At 42.1% G+C, this 21,054-nt stretch overlaps 1 protein-coding gene and 1 long non-coding RNA gene across 6 annotated transcripts in view; both read right to left on the bottom strand.

Annotated features, from left to right (window-relative positions):
• Nucleotides 1–21,054, bottom strand: part of LOC124307480 (dipeptidase 1-like) — a 1,861,010-nt gene that overhangs the window by 1,389,842 nt on the left and 450,114 nt on the right. The gene's annotated exons all lie outside the window — the stretch shown is intronic.
• On the bottom strand, nucleotides 1,605–16,433 carry LOC124307484 (uncharacterized). 2 transcript variants are annotated; one of them, XR_006908830.1, is made up of 3 exons: nucleotides 16,102–16,433; nucleotides 2,599–2,604; nucleotides 1,605–1,617 (listed from the first exon to the last, which is right to left on the bottom strand). It is a non-coding gene; the product is annotated as an uncharacterized LOC124307484 (long non-coding RNA). The 2 variants fall into 2 exon arrangements; XR_006908829.1 differs by lacking the exon at nucleotides 16,102–16,433 and adding an exon at nucleotides 15,544–15,868.

The raw sequence follows: 21,054 nt of genomic DNA, 5'->3' as shown, positions 1-21,054 counted from the left end.
ATTCTTGGAGTGACGAGTCCACGTCTCGTGGTCGTGGATCGTGTCGACTTCTGGTTCCTCGTTGAGATGAGATGTTCCACCAAATAAATGTGCGGATGAGTCCTCGCCTTGGACGATGTGTGGATCTACTCTGATGTATGGTACGATAGATGATAGAATAGATGTCGAGCCGCATTTGCGCTAGACTTTTATACTTGCTTATTGTCTAGTTTCGCCGTTTTCGGGGATAGCGATTGGATCGTGTGATTTGGTCGGTTTACAGGCATGTGGTGGGGTTACCGAGTGTGTAGCGAGATTTCGGCTTGTCAACTTCAAGCACAATATTTGGGGGCACGAGTTGACCGTCCGATCCCGGTACGCCGGCGAGGCGTCCCGTCACAATATATACATGTATTGTAACGGACAGCTGATCAAGTTCGCCATCAACATCAACAATGCCCATAACATACAAAAAAACACAACAACAACGAACGATCAGCGACGCCTCGTTGACAACACTGACTCGAAGGTCGTGGATAAGGAGGAGATGACGGGAATGTAGCGGGATGGGAACTCTAAAACAAGTATAAATAGGAGAACCGCAGAGATCATCGTTAGCAGTTGACCGGCACAGCGCCGAACTGACTCACTGTTCAGGGATAAATTTTGTAAAAGAACAGTTCACCGGCACAGCGCCGAACTGACTCACAGTACAGGATAGATTTTGTATAGAAAGGGCAGTTATCCGGCAAATCGCCGAACTGTCGCACTCAGGTTTTTGATAACGAAGTGTTCCTCGTCCGGAGGGTACTTTCGAATTTAGCTTCAATAGATTGTGATAAGGGATTTCAAGCAAAGCGCTCAATTCTTATTTAACGTCATATAAGTAGATAGAATCCACGATAGCGTGGGATGTCTAGAGCAAGAGGGAATATTCTATAAGGGCCATTAGATTAAAAAATTTGAGCCGTGAGAATAACTAGGAGCAGAACCGATAGATTTTAGCAAATATTGTTTTATTTTATAATATTTGATAATTTTCGCGGTTAATTCATAGATTTGAGATTGTTTGAGCGCTTGGCGCAGAAATGTACTGACACTTTCCTATTACAACTTACTTGGTTGATTATCACACATTTGTGCAACGTGTCTGTGCTCTGTCCTATCCGGTTTGTTTATTTAGTACTTCAGCTTGTATAAAAAAAAAGCCGACAGGCAGCCAAGGTTGTCCATGGTCTTCAGAATCGGTATTGTGTTTGGGTTGTTAACACAGGGCTAGAAGTAGGAAGGCGACTCTGTTTATTCCGAGTTCGCGGTCAGAAGGGAGCACCGGGAAACCCGTGTCTCGAAACAGATGACACACACCTCACTCCCTTGTCTCCAATCGGTAGCAAAAGCAACACAGTTCTTGTCTCACGTAAGGGAGCATAGGAATATGGTGCTTGTTAATAAACCAAGGCGGCTTTTGTATGACCTGAGTCCGTATAGCTGAATATATTCAGGGTGTTTTTGGGTCGGAAAGACCGATCTTCCTTTTGCCCATCAGAGGGGGTCCTTTATATCAATTATATTCCCCTTAATTTCAAGGGTTAAGGCAAAATAACTTAAAAATAACGTGGATTTCTCACAGGCGAAGACCTAAAGAAATTCGCACACGTTACAATATATAAATAGATGTGTCTCATCTTTATTCTCCGAGCATCCTTTTTATCCCTACACCGAAAACTTTAACACTTTTATTGTGAATTAACTTGGCAGTAGTATATTATTTGAATCTTTTAAGATAAAGGATAAGAACACATTTTTAATGTACTTGGCGAAAGGTTTTAGCACCTAAAGGAGTTTTTGAGGGGATATCACTACTTTTTAAACAAATTTTTTTTGTAACTCGTTTTTATGTACAAACTAGTTTAGGTAAACATCGATCGATTCTAAATCCAGACAATTATTTCAAACAAAATCACGGTTATTTGAGAACGATTTCATCGCAGGATATAGCTGGTTCGAAGGTGCCATGGATTGTTAAACCAAATTGACCAGATTACATAAGCATAAACTAGGGCTTCGCAAGTGTACGTGCTCTGCGTCTACCGTCATGAAGAAGTAGTGTATATATGACAGTTCTGGATCGCTCCCCCCTAGTTCCCCCCACGACTCACGGCGCTCTCTCTCTCTCTCTCGCTCTCTCTTTCTTTCTATCGCTCTCTCTCTCTCTCTCTCACGCTCTCCCCCTCGTTCCCCCCTAGCCCCCCCCCTAGCCCCCCCCACCCCGTTGATAATTTTCGCGGTTTGCCGCAAGATGGCTATTTTCAAAGGATTTGACACACACACACACACACATACAATAATTCCTGTCGAGACTTGTTTGGCGCCGGAAAGCCGCACATCAATCGGATAGGGTAAAAACCCGCTAGATGTATTGAAAAAATTCCTGTAAATTGCTCTTTGAGATAGTGCCGACAATGAACTTTGTTGGTGGTAATGCACTTAAATCAATCTGGGGCAGTGGGAGTGGTCCCATAAAAATTCCTCGCACAATATGCGTGTTAAGACTTGTCCAATGGAAAATTATAGTGGGGGTGGGTGGTATATAAAGCGTACGTCTATCGTGATCGTCACTCTCTTCTCATCGTATTCTCATTGTGAACTGTTCTCGCTTGTGAAATAACCTCGAAACGCGATGGATCTAGCAAAAGTTAACCACGTCAGCCGCCTGGAGAATCTGCCAACCAAGAAGATGTCGGAACTCGAAATTGGGGGAGTGTATGACGTCATCGGGTTACGACTGGTCAAAACAAAATTCGGGGTACGTGTTCTGGCGACGATCGATGAAGAATACAACATCTTTTTACCACCGAGAATCGTAAGAGTTCTACAAGAAGATTCCAGTCAGCTGACTAAAATGTGTAGCATGGCCAGGGAAAATCGTCTGCAAATGAAATACCTTGGTGGAGAATTCAACAAGTTTGAATTTTCATGAAGTTATGTGCCATAAATGAACTATGCGATCCCCCTCTACTTCCACAAAATTCATCCACGAGGGGGTAAAAGCGGGTGTGCTGGAGATGGAATAGTCAGTCTTCCACATACTATCCGTCAGTATATAATCGAGCGCAACATTCCCACTCCTCAACATAGCAATGATCCTAGACGTGCAATGTTTTATCGGCCATAACATGAAGTTTGTACCCAAGGAAGTCGCAGTCATGAATGTAAACGGGTCGGGTCTGGATTACATCATTTTCAAGCCACCCTATGATTTGGCAAGCTTACCACTTGAATGTAGAGCTACCAATGTATGGTTGACACGCAATCACCACGGAATATCATGGAATGCGGGCAACAAATCTCACGAGGATGTGACGAAGATTGTGAGAAAAATGGTTGGAAATGCGTGTTACGTATACGTCAAAGGGGCGGAGAAGAAAGCATGGCTGACGGAGACCGTCGATGGTACAACGAGGGTTATCAATATGGAAGATTTACATATCATACCCCCTGCAATGGAAAAATTAAGGTATATGGAAGTGGCACCGTGGCACGACGGGAACCATGGATACTCTCCAGCGAATAACCTCCAGCAAGCAGCAGCGCAAGGCTCAATTTGGTATGATGACAACTCTGAATACATCCCGGCATACAATCGCGCCTTTGAAAATGTGCAGCGACTAAGGAGTTGGTATTCGAAGGAGTGTACCAGCTCCCTCGAGAAATCCTTCCATCTGTACAAAGAATTGGACGGTTTAAGGGCAATGATGTCCGAGGATATAGCTTTTTTACAAAAAAAATTTATCCGCGCGTTCGCGTCAAACTCCATCAATGATGCGTGGGATAAACTACCAGAGAATATGAAAATGGACCACGTCATCGCAAGTTTCCGCAGATGTAGCGTACATTACACACCAGGACCCGATGGCGATATCGTGGATGGACCGAATCCTCTAATTAAAGACTGTCTAGGTTGCAATCGTGTGTATAGATAATATGGACAATATTTACCAAAATAACAATAGAATTTATTACAATATATACAATTATATTCGGGTTTATATGTACAATATTCAATAGAATTAATTTCAATTACATCATAGCTTATACAAAGAATTAAAAAAATTTACTATTCGATAAAATTATAATCTAGAAATAGGATACATTACAAATATATATCTTTATAACTTTCACCCATTTTCGTCATACAAAATTTAAATGTTATGAATTTTTACTTGTGAAAAATCTATAATCAATAATTATGAATTTAGCGTGGTTTAATCCTCGAAATAATCCATAAAATCATTATCGTTATCTTGTTCGCTAACATTATCATCATCATCATCATCATCATCGCTATTTTCGACATCTTTAATTATTACGATAGTTTCATTCGCTCATTTTTCTACAATTATTTCCATACATATATCACCGTAATTTATATGTTGGCTGTTTGGTCTCACTCGAGCAGCTCGCGCATCCTCAACGAGATCCCGAAGCTACTCCAACGAGAACTCACGTGTTGCTTCGGAAAAGCCTATAATTATCTCTTCCTCAGCCTCCTCATCCTCGCCCTAATCAACGATCGACCACTCATCGTCATCATCACTTGAATGAGATGGCATTTTTTTTTCTTTCTAAAATTGAGTCGCGATGAAAAATCTGTAAAAAGAGCAAGCCGAAATAGAAAAGTTGATGCTGCTGCACGCATCATTTATATCCACGATAAATCTCCAATTCAAAAAAGTTTTAACTTATTCAAGATGAGTGATACGGAGAAGGTGTGGAAGATATTAGAATTTTATTTTAATGTAGTGCTACACGCCGATCCTCGTCCGAATAATAACCATCATCGTCAGCTCTATCGATGTCTCCCAGCATTTGACGGATTTGATCAATCTCATCCAGAAGTAAACCGAATCTGATGCGTACGTCTTCGCAACCGTCAAAATCATTATCAAACTCAATGCCCACTTCCTGTCAATTCACCTCCACCCACTCGTCATCACCATTACCGTCATTCCAAACACCCTCCACCTCCGCCTCCCCCTCATCCTCCTCCTCATCCTCCTCATCCTCCGCATTAGTCGGTGATGGTGACGATTCTAGATGATGATGATGCTCGCCAGCCAAATTTTGCTCAAACTCGCGATCATCATCACCAGCACTGTTGTCATTACATTGCTCGGTGTCGATAATCAACGTATCGGCATCACTATCGATCATTTCATCATCATCCTCCTCCTCATCGTAAGCCCCCTCTCTGCACACCCGCTTATGAGTTGGCGATCGTGGTGGTGAATTGGGTGGGGAGTCTGATGGTCCTCTTTTCCATCCGTTCATATTTTTTTAATACGATTCTAAAATTTTTCCAGAATTTTTATGGATACGATGATAGGGAATACAGAAAAGTCAAAACAAATCGAAAAACTTTGTTAACATACTAATCAAATGCGATAATCATTACGGAATTCAAATCAACATTCACAGTATCGTAAGAGGATTGGCGTAGCACCATATACATATATGGGCTATTCCGCGTCAACCGGATCAGTCATCTCTCAGATATTTTTTTAATTTGGCATGTGGATTGTGTAGGGTGAGTTAGATTTTTGTGCCAAAGCGCGGATCTCATAATGCATAATTCAATTTTTTATTGACAATAACAAATTAGACTCCCATTTTTTTCAAAAATTCATAACTTTGGCAAAAAATTAGATACAATATATTTTTTTTTTCAAATTACGCAGAAAGCTCCATAGAATTTAAAAAAAAATACGAAATGTTAAAAAAAAGTTGTTATCAATTGTTTATTTAACAATGAATTTTTCAAAGATTTTTAAAACAGTGACTGACACGGTCAAAAAATTTTTTTTAAATTCTGACATGTTCCTTGAACTGTACTACAACCTGTGAATTAATTCCAGAGGGGTGTTTTTCTTCGTTTTCGAGTTAAAAATCATTAAAGGTGTCGATGCGCATGAAATTGCGGCGCGCCGAGTCTCTACGTAATGGCGGGCGGCCGGTTGCCGTCCACCGCTACTCGCGGTGGCGTCGCAGCGTTATTTTAGAATCATTTTCACGATGTAGGACATGATTGAAGAATCTGAAAAAAATACTGTACCTTCACAAGGCCTGCTCAAAGCGATAAGTGAAGTTTCAGGAATGTGTTTTTATTTTGAAATAAGTAGCAAGTTATGTAATTATTATCATTTATGTGCACTCTCATGGTGTGTAACCGTTATTTTGAATCTCTGTAATAAAAAAACGGTGAAAAACACATTCTTGAAACTTCACTTATCGCTTTGAGCAGGCCTTGTGAAGGTACAGTATTTTTTTCAGATTCTCCAATCATGTCCTACATCGTGAAAATGACTCTAAAATAACGCTGCGACGCCACCGCGGGTAGCGGTGGACGGCAACCGGCCGCCCGCCATTACGTAGAGACTCGGCGCGCCGCAATTTCATGCGCATCGACACCTTTAAAGACTTTTTACTCAAAAACGAAGAAAAACACCCCTCTGGAATTGATTCACAGGTTGTAGTACAGTTCAAGGAACATGTCAGAATTTTAAAAAAATTTTTTGATCGTGTCAGTCACTGTTTTAAAAATCTTTGAAAAATTAATTGTTAAATAAACAGTTGATAACAACTTTTTTTTAACATTTCGTATTTTTTTTTAAATTCTATGGAGCTTTTCGCGTAATTTGAAAAAAAAAATATATTGTATCTAATTTTTTGCCAAAGTTATGAATTTTTGAAAAAAATGGGAGTCTAATTTCTTATTGTTAATAAAAAATTGAATTTTGCATTATGAGATTCGCGCTTTCGCACAATAATCTAACTCCCCCTACACAATCCACATGCCAAATTAAAAAAATATCTGAGAGATGACTGATCCGGTTGACGCGGAATAGCCCATATATGTGTATTCTATAAAGTACTCACAAAAAAATATAAACTCGTTGAAGTCTTGAGATTTTTCAAATGAACACCGATTTTTTTTTTTCTTTCTCATAGCTCACTTTATCAAAAACGCCTGTTTTCACACGAAGGATTTTCAAAATCACTAGAGAAGTTTCAAACCGCTGTTCGAATTTATACTAAAGAAGTCGCACCCACCCTCCACCAAGCAAAAACCAGCCGGCGAATCATTCGTAGAGCATGCACCACGTGACATACAGACAAAAAAGTGAGGCGGGGGCAGTATAAGCTAGGAGAAAATTTTCTCAAGAGCTCAGCTGCTTTTCCTATGACATGCCCCACGCTGATTAACGACTCATAAAACTCAAAAACCATTTGTGCACATTCTCGCGCCAAACGCTGTTCGCTACCTGCTTTTCGTCGACCGATTTTTCCCGCCACATGTCCCACACTGATTAACGACTCATAAAATCCAAAAACTGCATGTGCACAAAGCATCTGGTCAAGAGTCGACGAGACAAGATTTTTCTCACGCCAAACACTGCGTACTACCAGCTTTTCGTTGGTCGATTTTTTTTTCTCGTTGGATATCCCACGCTAATATGGTTGGGGGTGTGCAGGCTCGCACTTGTTCGCTATAAAGAGTCGTAAAACACAAAACTGTATGTGCACAAAGCATCCGGTCAAGAGTTGACGAGACAAGATTTTTCTCACGCCAAACACTGTTCGCTACCTGCTTTTCGTTGACCGATTTTTCCCATCGCATGTCCGGCACTGATTGGGGTTGGGGTGTGCAAGCTCAGACCTGTACACCATAAAAATTTTTTGATTCTTTGATGACGGGGGCGGTACAAAGCTTGGACCCCCCACCCGTCACACTCAAATTCTTGCGATCTATCGGCCCATATATAAGCTCAACGCATCAGATGCAGACTCATCAGTCTTACACGATACGTGCAAGTCAAAAAAGTTATTTAAAGTTCAGCTTAAATCAACGTCAAAGTCATGGCAGTCGAAGCGTATATGGGACTTGCAGAGCAGATGGAGGGGACGTACAATTTGCTGAGAGAGCAACCACCCGGAGAAGAGAATGACGCCGTCATCAATCATCGGGCTGATATTGAAATTGCGAATATCCAAGTTCTGCGCGATATTTCCATCCAACGAGGAACAACCGTTGGTGCGAAAATACGGATCCAACATATGATCGCACTCCTGCAATCTTGTGTAACGAAGATCAAGCAGTTACAGCAGTGCGTAGTGGTGACGGGTGGAAATATCGGTACTCCTGTGGGTGTACAATGGGACGACGTGGATAGTGCTTTTGCCAGCCGAATCAGAACGGGGGTTGTCACAAATCTCCGTCATAAAAATTTGGACGCCTACCTGAACGATGTGCAGCGCGTCGTCACCGAGAAGTTGGAGCTGGTACTGCGCGAGTAGGGAAATGTGAAGGTTAACCTCATATTATCATGCAAATTTGAAAATGTCAAGCACGAAGAGATCTCCACCGAAGTTAAGAGTTTCAACACCTCCCACGTGGCGATTCTTCTCCCATCGAGCGATATAAATGGTTGGTTTACACGTGCACAGGGTGATCTGCTATCAAAGGTGGAAGATTTCGAGCAACGCGATTCCGGCTGGAGTATGATTGAGATCCTCAACATCGCTGTAAATATCAATCGCTACCAGCCTCTCGCCGCGGAAGCTTCAACATTCATCGAACTGCCCCAGGACATTCAACATAAGAAGGCTGTGATCAACGTGAGGAACGAGGACGAAAGATGTCTTCTCTGGTCCGTCATAGCAGCCCTCCACCCGGTCAACATCAACACCGATAGGACTCACAACTATCGTCGCTATATTTCCGAGTTGGACTGTACAGGTATCAAATTCCCTGCTACTCTACATGATGTGAAAAAGCTTGAGAGATTGAATAATTTGCGCATCAATGTATATGGAATAGAATCTCAAACTTTTTCGCATCATGCAAAATCAAATAAAAGCGTCATCGTGCCAATTTATTTGAGTAAAAATTTGCATAGCGTAAACATTGACACGATCCATCTTCTTATGGTTGAGAGTAATCCGGAAGACGATATGACTGGTGAGTTTGCACCGAGATTCCAGTTTGCTTGGATTAAAGATCTTTCCCGATTGGTGAGCAAACAATTGTCTAATCATGATGGTCGACTGTTTTTATGTGACAATTGTTTGTGCCACTTCAGCGTGAAACACGCCTACAACAATCATCGACAAGATTGTATTATGCTACAGTCTGGAACACAATAACGTACGGTGCATAATTCCTAGATGCAGCATCAGGTAGGAATAGGAATTTCGACATTGCAATGTCAACCTGATGCATTGAAATGCATTTGGCTCAGAATGCAGTTAAATGTTTTTACCACAAACGATGGTTGCCAGCCTCCTGGCACGCTTCGGGATAAGGTCTAGGCATGAATCTCTGCAAAATAAGACGCTCAGGTGTTGCAGAAAGATAAACGCTGCAGAACTAACGAACATCTTGGCGCAAAACTTTGACTTTTAGTAACGTAACGTCGATCCTAAGGCTAGTGTCAACGTCAACAATCTACCATACCTGAGCCAGGTTCACCTGCTCTCAGACCTCTGCTACACACATTACTTTATCGTAAAACGTTTCTGACATTTACTGAAATCATATATAACACGTTTTTCATGTATGCGTGTGCGTGTGTGTGTTCATGTTTCGTACACGTACACAAGCTTAACGCAGGTCATAACTGAACATGACGTGAACAGTGTCTTTGTTACGATCCGTCGTCATGCCGGCACTCAGCAATGATAGTGACGTTAGACATGCCCTTTGCTTGAGGCAGCAAATATGAACGTCTGATGTGTTCTCTGCATGCTGTAATGTGAAGCGATGCTTGCGACACAATGTTATGTGATTTTGTACAAACATTATGAAACCTCTGTCATCTTGGTGAAAACTGTAGTCACTTCGCTTATTCTGCGACCATAGCAACCAAACTATTCCAAATACCTTATCTCGGGATATTACAATAACCACACGGGGTAGTTGCTAACTTACTATGTGATTTTGTAAATCCCGGTGGAATTCACCTTCTAGCCGGACGATAAGGAAAATGTAAAAATATAGTTCCGTTGCGAAATGAGGATAACGGTGACCGTATCGCTCCGTATCAATCTTAGTGGTACCGCCCATCTACTCGTATTTAAAAATAAATTGATCTATCAAACATGTGCTCTTTCGTTTATACCTGGGACCTCATGACGTCAAAACGATGGGAAGCGGTCATAAAGAGTGCAGGGGGAGGTGCAGGGGGAGGAATCAGGTAAGAACTATAGGAACTGTAGCAGCTGTGTATGATTTACCAATGACTAGTTGTGACTCAAGATCTGAAGGCACCAAAGCGCCTCGTTCTTCTTGCTCTCGCTCTTATAACTTTGCGTACTTAATAAAACTCTTAGAGATCTCACTGTAATCTGACCATAACATGCGCTTACCTTGTGATAACAAATCTCGGACTGGACTATCGCAAGTGTGCAAAGCGACTGAAATCTTCAGACATTCGTTTATTTAGATTAGCCTGTAATTTATTTTACTGAAAAGCTTATACATCCGCTGTGTTGTAATTGACGACTTCGTGACAGCCTAACTTATAGTATAATATGAAACATATTGGTTCAGAATTGCTTTATTGAGCAAAGTGAATAAAGTAACAATATTAATGTATCCATTTATTCGAATTAATTTGCCATTTGTTCAGCTTGCGAGGCCAGGTGTAACAGTATATGTATAATTATGTAAATTGCTTTAACACTAAACTTAAAGATATTTCTACCGTGAACAATGTCATGACACCACTGGCACAAACATATTCACCATCAGTGCTGTAAATCACTGTGACACTTCTCGGAGGCGTAGGTGTAAGCGGCCCACCCGGAACATCTGTTCCCCATCTCGGAAGTGAATTGCAGCTCCCAAAATAACATTGAGATGCGACTTCCAATGTGTGACCCGCCTTTACCCAAAAGCTTGATCGAAGGCTCCAAGACGTCTGACAACCAGTAATTCACATGCTGGAAGCAGAAGTGATGGAAGTGGCCGCCTGCACATGCGTTGTCTGGAGACGGTTCAAACTTTGCAGCGGTCTCAGGGTCGACATTCAAATGGCAGGGACAGGAGGCGTATCGTTGGTCGTTACACTTGTTCAAATGAACGTACGTCTCCACGAAAGTGACGAGCTTCTCCACGTCCACGAAGGTTTCCGTGCCTGGAGGTAACAATCCAACAAACACCGGCAACAAAGTGTTTACGTTGATGCGAATCCGGTCTTCATCTATCCCGGTGCGTTCGAAATTGTACTCTACTTCCAGATGCTTGCTATTTATAAATTCAATGCGCAACCGGTGGGTAGACTTCTTCCGCAATTTATGCGGAGTCGATGCGTCTTCATCATGGTTAGGCCCCAAGCCTCGTTTGGAGCTTGCAGAATCTTCGGACTCCATGAAGTTACCGAGGTAGATTATTAGGTCGACAGGTAACACCTCCTTTTTCACAAAATACGGCAGCTCCCGTGGGCCCGCTGATTTTACGTGTTCTTCTGGATTCACTGCGATTTTAGTCTCAGGAGTGAGAATCTCTGCTATCGGCTGTCGCTTTTACTCTGATGACCGGGAAGACGGGAGACGCGCTTATATACTCCATAACCAGCGCGATGCTGATGCAAACAAATGACGTAGTTACATTACGTCGTATCGGGCGCTCAGTTTTGTAATCTGTTCTTCCGGGTTGTGGGCTATTATTATTGCTCAACCACATTCGCTGTGCAACTGATTGAAAGGCGAAATATACTCCACGATATGAACAAACGTTACTAAACGATCCGAATATGGGAACATGAACGACCCTAACAATTACATTTTCCTATTAAAAGAGGCATTTTATTGCTACCAAACTTGCAAACGTTAATGACCCTTACGTACTTCACACGATACCAAGGACGGCGCATTGTCAACGAGTTCATGACCGTTGGTTGTCATAGCGAACTGAAGCACCTCATCATGCTGTTTTACAAAAATGCACACTACTATCACCCGAGCACGGCTGCCAAGCAACGGCAGGCAAGCTGGGTGCCGTGAATTCTGGTGAGCAGGTTCAAACTAATCAAAATATTTCAAACTTTTTATTAGAAAATACAATGCGCAGAAAAAGTTTGAGAACCATGAGGATAATAGTTATCATTATACATATTCCATATCTGTTCCTCGAACAGATATGACGCCCGAGCGTTTGACATTTCATCATCGGCTAATGGAAACAACAGGAACATTACTACGACATGACACGAAACAAGGAAAATCCCCCTTTTCTTAGGAACTCACATTGGAATAAATTTTCATGAAACTTATAAATTAAATTGAAATTTTTCGAATTATTCATCAAAAACTGTTAAAATTAGTATGCATTGAAGTTTGACGATGAATATCTTTTAAACGCTTAACTTAATCGACAAATCATAAGACACCATTTTTGTAGAGCAGTTAATTTCCTACAAAACTATGAGTTGTGCAATTCATCAAAATTTTTTGTAAGCCAGTTAAAAAATTCATAAGCAAAACAGAAATTTCTCTCAAAATAATCAAACTTTAAGCTTTGATATCTTTTAAACGGTAAGGTTTACGAAAAAATTGTAGGAGACCTTTTTTGTAGAGCGTTCGATTTCCTACAAGAATATGAGGAGAGATATTTTTTAACGAACAGTTGTCAAGGAGATATGAATTTTTGTTTCTAATACTCAGGAAAAAATGCAAAATTGTAAAGCGGAGGACCTTGTTATCAAAATTAAGAGCTCATATTTGGTGAGAATTCTTTAGAGGTATCTAGCAACCGATTTTCAGAGTATAAAGTAAAAAAAAAATATTCATTTTTTTTGGCCCACCCTAATATACCTGTATGAGCTTAGGTCACGATCGGTCCGCTAGCAGGCTGCATGTGCATTGAATGTGCATCGGACCGACGTGCAGGTATAGGCGTTACGCTGCAACTCGTGCAGCAGCTACTGCACTCTGATGGGTCGAGCGTGACGGCTTAGGAGTTAACATCGATGCATGATAGAGTTGTGTCTCCTGATATCAAAAAATACCACCCCCGCTGCCCCCGAGACCTAATTCTGAAGTTATAGCCCGTACGTTGTGATGTAACTGACTGTAAATAAAGTACGTATGGAATTTCCCAAGTGTAAAGATTTAGTATTTTCCAATTTTCAAAACAAAGGCACCGTTCCATTTGTCGTATATGCCGATCTCGAATGTATATTGATCCCTGAACCTGTAGATAAATTTGAAACTCGTAAGACTTGTGAAATTCGAAAGCATATCCCGCACAGTGTAGCGTACTATGTACATTGCGCGTACGATGAGTCTTTATCGGAGTTTCACGGTAAACGCGGTGTCGATTGCATAGATTGGTTTATGAAACAGCTTACGGATTTATCAATGCCAGTAGAGTCACGCATCAAAAACATAATTCTGATGATGGCTCTTACCCAAGTGCAACGCGATCGCCACATGCGCGCAAAGAATTGTTATATTTGTGAAAAACTGTTTACCCCTGAGGGGAAGAAGTGTTACGATCACTGTCATTTCACGCGTGAATATCGTGGTCCTGCTCATAATCGGTGTAATTTGAATTTCAGAGAGTCGCACACAATCCCAATAGTTTTCCACGATTTGTCCGGTTACGATTCTCACTTTTTAATAAAATCCCTCGCATCAACTTTCACCGGTAAAATTACGCTGCTACCCATAAATAAGAAAAAATATATATCCTTCACGAAACGCGTCGATGGAACAATGATGCACTTGAAATTCATCGATTCGTTTTGATTTATGGCTAGCAGCATCGATAACCTTTCCACATATTTGACCGATATCGATAAACGCATAACACGCAAATTTTATAATAACCCGACTCGGTTCGGGTTGATGACCCGCAAAGGCGGTTTTCCCTATGAATACGTCGATTGTTGGAGGAACCTCGATGAAACGCGATTACCTGCAAAGACGCATTTCTACTCTCATCTCACCAATTCCAATATTGGGGACGCTGATTACGAGCACGCGAAAACTGTTTGGGGGGAATTCCATTTAGAGTCATTGGGGGGCTATTCAGATTTATATTCAAAGACCGATGTTCTTTTGCTTGCCGATATTTTCGAAAATTTCCGCGCTAGCTGCTTCAAAACATACGATTTAGATCCGTTGCACTACTACACTGCACCGGGACTTGCTTTTGACGCAATGCTCAAGCATACTTTTGTAAATTTGCAACTTTTAGACAACCCTGGAATGGTGTTATTTATTCAAAGAGCTATTTGAGGCGGCGTAGCACAATGTTCTGACCGACACGCTCGGGCCAATAATAGATTCATGGAAATAGATTTTGATCCTCGTAACGTGGAATCGTATCTCACATATTTTGACGTGAATAATGTGTACGGTGCAGCTATGAGCGTGCATTTACCAATCGGTTCGTTCGAGTGGGAGTATCAGCACATCGATATAACAAACCATCCGGACGATTCGCCATTCGGTTACTTTCTGGAGGTGGATTTGGACTACCCTGTAGAACTCCACGAGGGTCACAAAGACTTACCTCTTTGTCCCGAACATTTTACTCCTCCAGGTAGTAGAAATGCTAAACTTGCGACCACTCTTTACCCCAAAACAAAGTATATATTGCACTATAGAAATTTGTTACACTGTTTCAGTTTAGGATTAAAAGTAACGAAAGTGCACAGGGTTCTAAAGTTTGCACAATCTCCATGGCTCGAGCCTTACATCACGCTCAATACAGACATGCGCAAGCGGTCTAGGAATGAATTTGAGAAAAACTTACAAACTCATGAATAACGCTGTGTTCGGCAAGACTATGGAGAATGTGCGAAATCATAAAGATGTCAAATTGGTCACAAAATGGGAGGGAAGAGGTGGTGAGAGAACGCTTATTGCCCAAGCAAACTTTCACAGCTGCACCGTATTTGGCACTGATATGGTTATCATTAAAATGAATCGTGTCAAAGTTCACTTCGAAAAACCTATTTACGTCGTAGCATCAATTCTAGATCTGTCAAAAATCTTTCTCTACGATTTCCACTATGTGTATGTATGTAATATTTATTGATCCCCTTGGGGTTACAAGGACTTCCCTTTTCCTCTTCCTTTACAATATTTTTTACATGTTTTCTGTACCTATTTTTACCTTATTCTTACTTCCTACCTTATCCTTACTTAATTTCTAATTGCCTGTGCCCTGTGCCATTACCTTGCCATTCCCTTGCTTTTCCTTTTATCCTTTTCTTATTCTTCATCCTTATCTTTACTTAACCTTATCCTATTTTACCTTATTCTATTCCCTAATTCGTCCTTATCCTAATCGACTTCCATTTCCCATTAATCTCTCACTCTTTCATTCTCTTGTACATCCCTGATCCTTTCCAATTCTCTCCTCCAGACTTCTCCTACCCCCCCCCCCCCTCACCTAACATCTCCCTCACCACCCCCTGCCAGATTTCCTCCCTTCTATCCCAGCCTACGCACCTTTCCCATACGTACTCCCATGTTTCCTCCTCCCCCTCGCACACCCTACACCTTCTCTTTTCCTCTTCTTCCCGGTACCTTGCCTCCTTCATCTCGCTTCCTAATCTAAATCTTGCCACCCTTATCCACCTGCTTTCTCCCCATCCCTTTCCCAGATATCCTGGTATCCCTTCTCCTTTCACTAGCCTGTACCATCTGTTGTACGTCGATTCCCTTATTTTCTCCCACCTCTCTTTTCTCTGTTCTTCCCTCTCTCTCTCCTCTATTTCCCTGAACTCCATCTCGCCCCTTTCCCTTCTCGCGACTACCTCTCTACTCTCTGCTCCCCTTTCCGCAAAGAAACTTTCCCTTTCTCTTTTCCACCTCGATCCCTGCCTCCCAGCTTCTGCCTTGTCCCTTATCTCTTCCCAGCATCTCCTAGCTAACTCGCTACCCTCCCCTCTCTCCAGCTTCCTTTTAAAATTCCATGCCCTCTTCCCTGCCCTAATCCTTGGCTTCTCCCTCTGTAGTTCCTCCCTTACTAGATATCCCGGTGTTCTCCCATCCACTCCTAATGTCCATTTCAAAAATCTATCCTGTACCGCCGCGACCGCCCTCCACTCCCTCCACCCCTATATCTCCGATGCATACTCTATTACCGTCCATACTAGCCTGTCAAATAACCAAATCCTTTTTTCCCAATCCCTCTCAAACCTTCTTTTTCGTATTCCCCATACCTGCCTCATTACTACCCCTGCCTTCCGTACTCTTTCTTTCACCTGTGCTTCCTGTCCCCCATTGCACTTTACTCTATACCCGAGATAGCTGAACTCTTTCACCTCCTCTATCTTTTTCCCTTTCCATCTCCAATCTATGTTTTTCCTTCTACCGCCTCCTTTCCTTAATCTCATAATCTTTGATTTCCCTACATTTACCGTCAGCCTTTTCCTATCCATATACCTTTCTAACTTCCTAATCATGACCTCCATTTCCTCCTCACTTTCCGCTAGTAACAATATATCATCCGCATAAGCTAACGTGCATACCCTGCCGCCGGCTAACTCCACCCCCCGAACCCTTCTCCCTCTCCCCATTTCCTCTTCCAAGTTCGCCAGCAGCAGGTTGAACACATGCGGAGTAAGCGGACATCCCTGCCTTACCCCCCTCGCCGTCCAGAACGCCTCTCCTACCTTTCCCCCGCTCCTCACTCGACTCTTAGTTTCCTTGTAAGTTTCCTCTATCCTCACCCTTAGTCCTTCCCTCACCCCTCACCTTTCCATAGTCTCCCACAGCACCTTCCTGTTCACTGAATCGAACGCCGCTTTCAAATCCACAAAGAACGCCACCATCTTTCCCTTATCCTTACCCACCTGCCTATTGAATTAATAATTAAGTACATATTGTTACAAAGGGTGAAATCACCCGTTTTGCCCCCTCTTTAATGATCCAGTAGTCAGCATAGATAAAAGACGTTTATAAACCTCTTATGTCTTTAAAAAGAATAAGGTTGCTGCGCCAACCAACATTATTGTAAAAACAGTTTTGTTTCAGACTTTAAACGAGAAACACATATTACGCATTAAAAGCTTTTCACAACATTTTAATTTCGCCTTTGATTTTGGCTTGTTATTCACGCTCTTGATTTCTTTGACGTGATAAGTAAACTCGCGGATCCATATTTTATTAACGTAACGTCCAGAACGTTACATTTGGTGTCAGAAGCGGGATTTTGAGTTTCTTTTTAATTAAGTCGATTCAGTGCGTGTAATAAACAATGAGCAGTAGTCGTATGACGCGCTCACGTCGAAGGGAAAGTGGAGAAGAATCTTCTCTCATGGAAAATCCGAGGGTTCCAGAAGAAATTTTATCACCTTCAGTAGACCCTCTTTTAACTCCTTCGGCGGTCTCTCAACTTGATCTGCTGAAGATCTTGACACAACAACAAGAAGCGGCAAGACAACGACAAGAAGTTGCTGCTCAACAACAGCAACATCTAATTCAGCTGCTTCAAGAACAACAGGAACAACGGAGGCGAGAAGGGGAGGCTCGAGAGCGTTCAGAAGCTAATCTTCGGGACCTTCTCCGGACGACTGGGGAGGCTCGAGAGCGTTCAGAAACTAATCTTCAAGACCTTCTTCAGACGACTGTGGCGGCCCTTCAGTCCGTTCATCAAATGAGTGGCACTGGAGGACCGGCTGTTACACCGCAGGGTTCTAGAGTCGCTACTCCTGTTCCCTCTCCTGTTCCCTCACCTGTTCCTGTTCCCGTTGTTCAAGAGATCCGACATCCAGGACGAATCCAGGACGTTCGAGATTCAAGGTCTGTGCCATTTATTAGGGGAGTAGTTGAATCCCCAGTTTGTAGAAACAGAGTAAATAATGAGGTTGATTTTTCCGAGCCTCTGTCTCAGGTTCAACCTCAATACTCTCATTTGAGTCAATTGAATAATTCGAGACTTCCTGGGGTTACTTCTCAGATTTATGAGAAACCCTTTTGTCCTTGTGAACCGCCAATTTTTGATAGAAAGATTCCATGGGCAGAGTATGAACGTCAATTTAACACTATTGCAAAGCATAATCAGTGGGACTCCGCCATGAGGGCCCACAGCCTTGCCTCTTGTCTTCGGACGCCGGCTCTGAATGTTTTAACGGCATTGTCTGAAGAAGAAATTTCTGATTATGAGAAACTTAGCTCTGCACTAAAGTTGAGATACGGAAATGACCGCTTGACGAAACTGTACACGGCTCAATTACAGACTAGGAGACAAGGACGAGACGAAGACCTCGCGTCTCTTAGCCAGGATATAGAACGACTTTCACGTGTAGCATTGCCAGATCACGAGCCGTCTCGTAATTTATTAGCGACTCAAGCCTTTTTGAATGCAATTAGTGATCCAGAAATCAAAATGGCCGTTGGAACATCGGGCCTCACTTCTCTGAGGGAGGCAACGGCCAAAGCCCTCGAGGTGGAGGCAATGAGGAAACAATATTTTGGGCTGAACAGGCTTCGTCGGATTGAGGTGTCCGAAAACACCTCAGAAAGACGAAGTTTTGAACACTCGGAGGAACCAAAACCTCAAAATTATAGAAATAAAAATAACAATAGTAATTTTAAACCAAGAAATCGAGGTTTTTTTCAAAACCAGCAAAACAAGCGTGTAAATAAAAACGCGGTCATGACGAGTCAAACCGGCTTGACCTGTATATTTTGTAAAAAAATAGGTCACGACGCCAATCATTGTTTTCTAATTGAAAAAAATTAGTAGAGAACCGATGCAAGGCTCGAATTCAAACTCTTATAACTGGCGTAAGAAAAATATAGAAATAGGGAAAGCAAATCCTCAATCGAGTTCTTCAACAGGAACTCGCCCAAAAAACTAGTTTCAGATGATTTGTCAGGGCGAAAATCATCGCAGATTGTTGGAAGTGAAAGCCCTCTTAGAGAACAGTTTTTAATTAGAAGTCTACGACAGTCTGGTCTTTACGCGCGCGGTACTGTAAATGGCGTCGATTGTCTATGGGTAATAGACACGGGCGCAGAAGTAACCGTAGTTCGATCGGATCTCTTTAAATCCGATGACCAGATTGTTCCCTCTTTTTCTCTGCGAACAGCCACTGGAGAGACGACTCCGGTTTTGAGACAGGTTACTGTCCAAATTAACCTTTTTGGGTGTATCGACTCTCCACATAAGGTTTTCATAGCAGATATAGAGGATGAAGGTATTTTGGGAATAGACTTTCTTACAGCTCATAACTGTGTTATCTCGACTAAGAGAAATTCACTAGCTTCAAACAATCGCGAAATAACTCTTTGTACAAATAGAAATGAAATTTATTGGACTCCTCCTAGAATTCGAGAAATAGAACTTTCGGAGGAAGATTTGCAACAACATTTTCCTCTACATTCACAGAGCCTTGTTGAGAAATCTTCGATTTCGTTAAATTCAGCTCAGGTAGAATCGTTTAAATCTCTTTTGCTAGAATTTATAGATTCTTTCGCCAAAGATAGTGGTGATAAGGGCCGATGTACTTCTGTCAAGCACAAGATCGACGTCGGAGAGAGTTCGCCAATAAAACAAGCTCCACGAAGACTTGCTCTCAACGCCCGAGAAGAGGTGAAGAAGCTTGTGGAAGACATGCTAGAGAACGATGTGATTGAACCATCGTCTAGTCCCTGGGCCTCACCAATCGTCCTTGTTAACAAAAAGGACGGATCCAAACGATTTTGTATCGATTATAGGAAGCTGAACGATATAACGAAGAAAGATTCTTATCCTTTACCCAGAATCGACGAGACACTCGACCTGATAGCTGGTGCAACTCGGTTCAGCACCATAGATCTTCAGAGCGGATACTGGCAGGTCGAAATGGATCCTCTAGATCAAGAAAAAACAGCTTTTGTTACGGGTTTAGGAGGATTATGGCAGTTCAAGGTTATGCCGTTTGGTTTGAGTAATGCCCCGGCTACCTTTGAACGAATGATGGAAGCTGTTCTCCATGGGCTCACTCGCAAAATATGCCTCGTTTATTTAGATGATATAATCGTCTTTGGCAAGAACTTCAAAGAAGAAGTTCAAAATCTCAGGCAAGTTTTCGCTAGGCTGAAGCAAGCAGGTCTGAAAATGAGCCCGAAAAAATGCCATCTGTTCCAGAAAGAAGTAGGCTTCGTCGGATATATCGTCTCAGCACAAGGTGTGAAGACCGACCCGTCCAAAATAGAGATGGTTTCTTCTTGCCCGACACCTAAGAATAAAGAACAAATTCAAAGCTTTTTAGGCCTTTGTACGTATTACAGAAGATTTGTAAAAGGTTTCGCTAGTATAGCTAAACCTCTCCATCACTTGACCGGAATCAAGATTCCTTTTGACCGGACCCCGGAATGCGAAGAGGCTTTCAAGAAATTAAAAGAAAATCTTATTTCTTCGCCGATTTTAGCTTATCCAGAGGTCGAAATTCCTTTTATTTTAGATACGGATGCATCTCTTTCAGGAATAGGTGGGGTTCTGTCACAAATTCAGGGAGGTCAAGAGAGAGTGATAAGCTATTTCAGCAGAGTTTTGAGTAAAACCGAGAGGAATTATTGTGTCACTCGTAGAGAGCTTTTAGCTGTTGTTAAGACCGTAGTACATTTTCACCATTATTTGTACGGCAGGAGATTTTTGATACGTACAGATCATGCTTCTCTCAGGTGGCTACTTTCGTTCAAATCTCCCGAAGGTCAGGTAGCTAGATGGTTAGAAAGGCTCGGTCAGTACGATTTTGACATTTGTCATCGAGTAGGAATTCATCATGGAAACGCCGATGCTCTCTCTCGAAGACCCTGCGAGGAAATGCCAGAGTGTAAACAGTGTACACGATTAGAGAAAAACCGTGACCCCTCTCTTATAATACGGAAGATTTCTTTCGAAAATAACCAGGAGGAATGGAGAAAATCGCAACAAGAGGACGACACTTTGAATCAAGTGAAGTCTTGGAAAGAAGCAGAAACTCGCCCAGACTGGCAGGATATATCTTTAGCTGAGCCAGATTTGAAAATTTATTGGGCTCAATGGGACTCTATCCTTCTAATTGATGG

This window comes from Neodiprion virginianus, chromosome 6 (genome assembly GCF_021901495.1).
Source record: "Neodiprion virginianus isolate iyNeoVirg1 chromosome 6, iyNeoVirg1.1, whole genome shotgun sequence".
Classification (NCBI taxonomy): Eukaryota; Metazoa; Arthropoda; class Insecta; order Hymenoptera; family Diprionidae; genus Neodiprion; species Neodiprion virginianus.
This window is presented reverse-complemented; position numbering and strand designations above follow the sequence as displayed.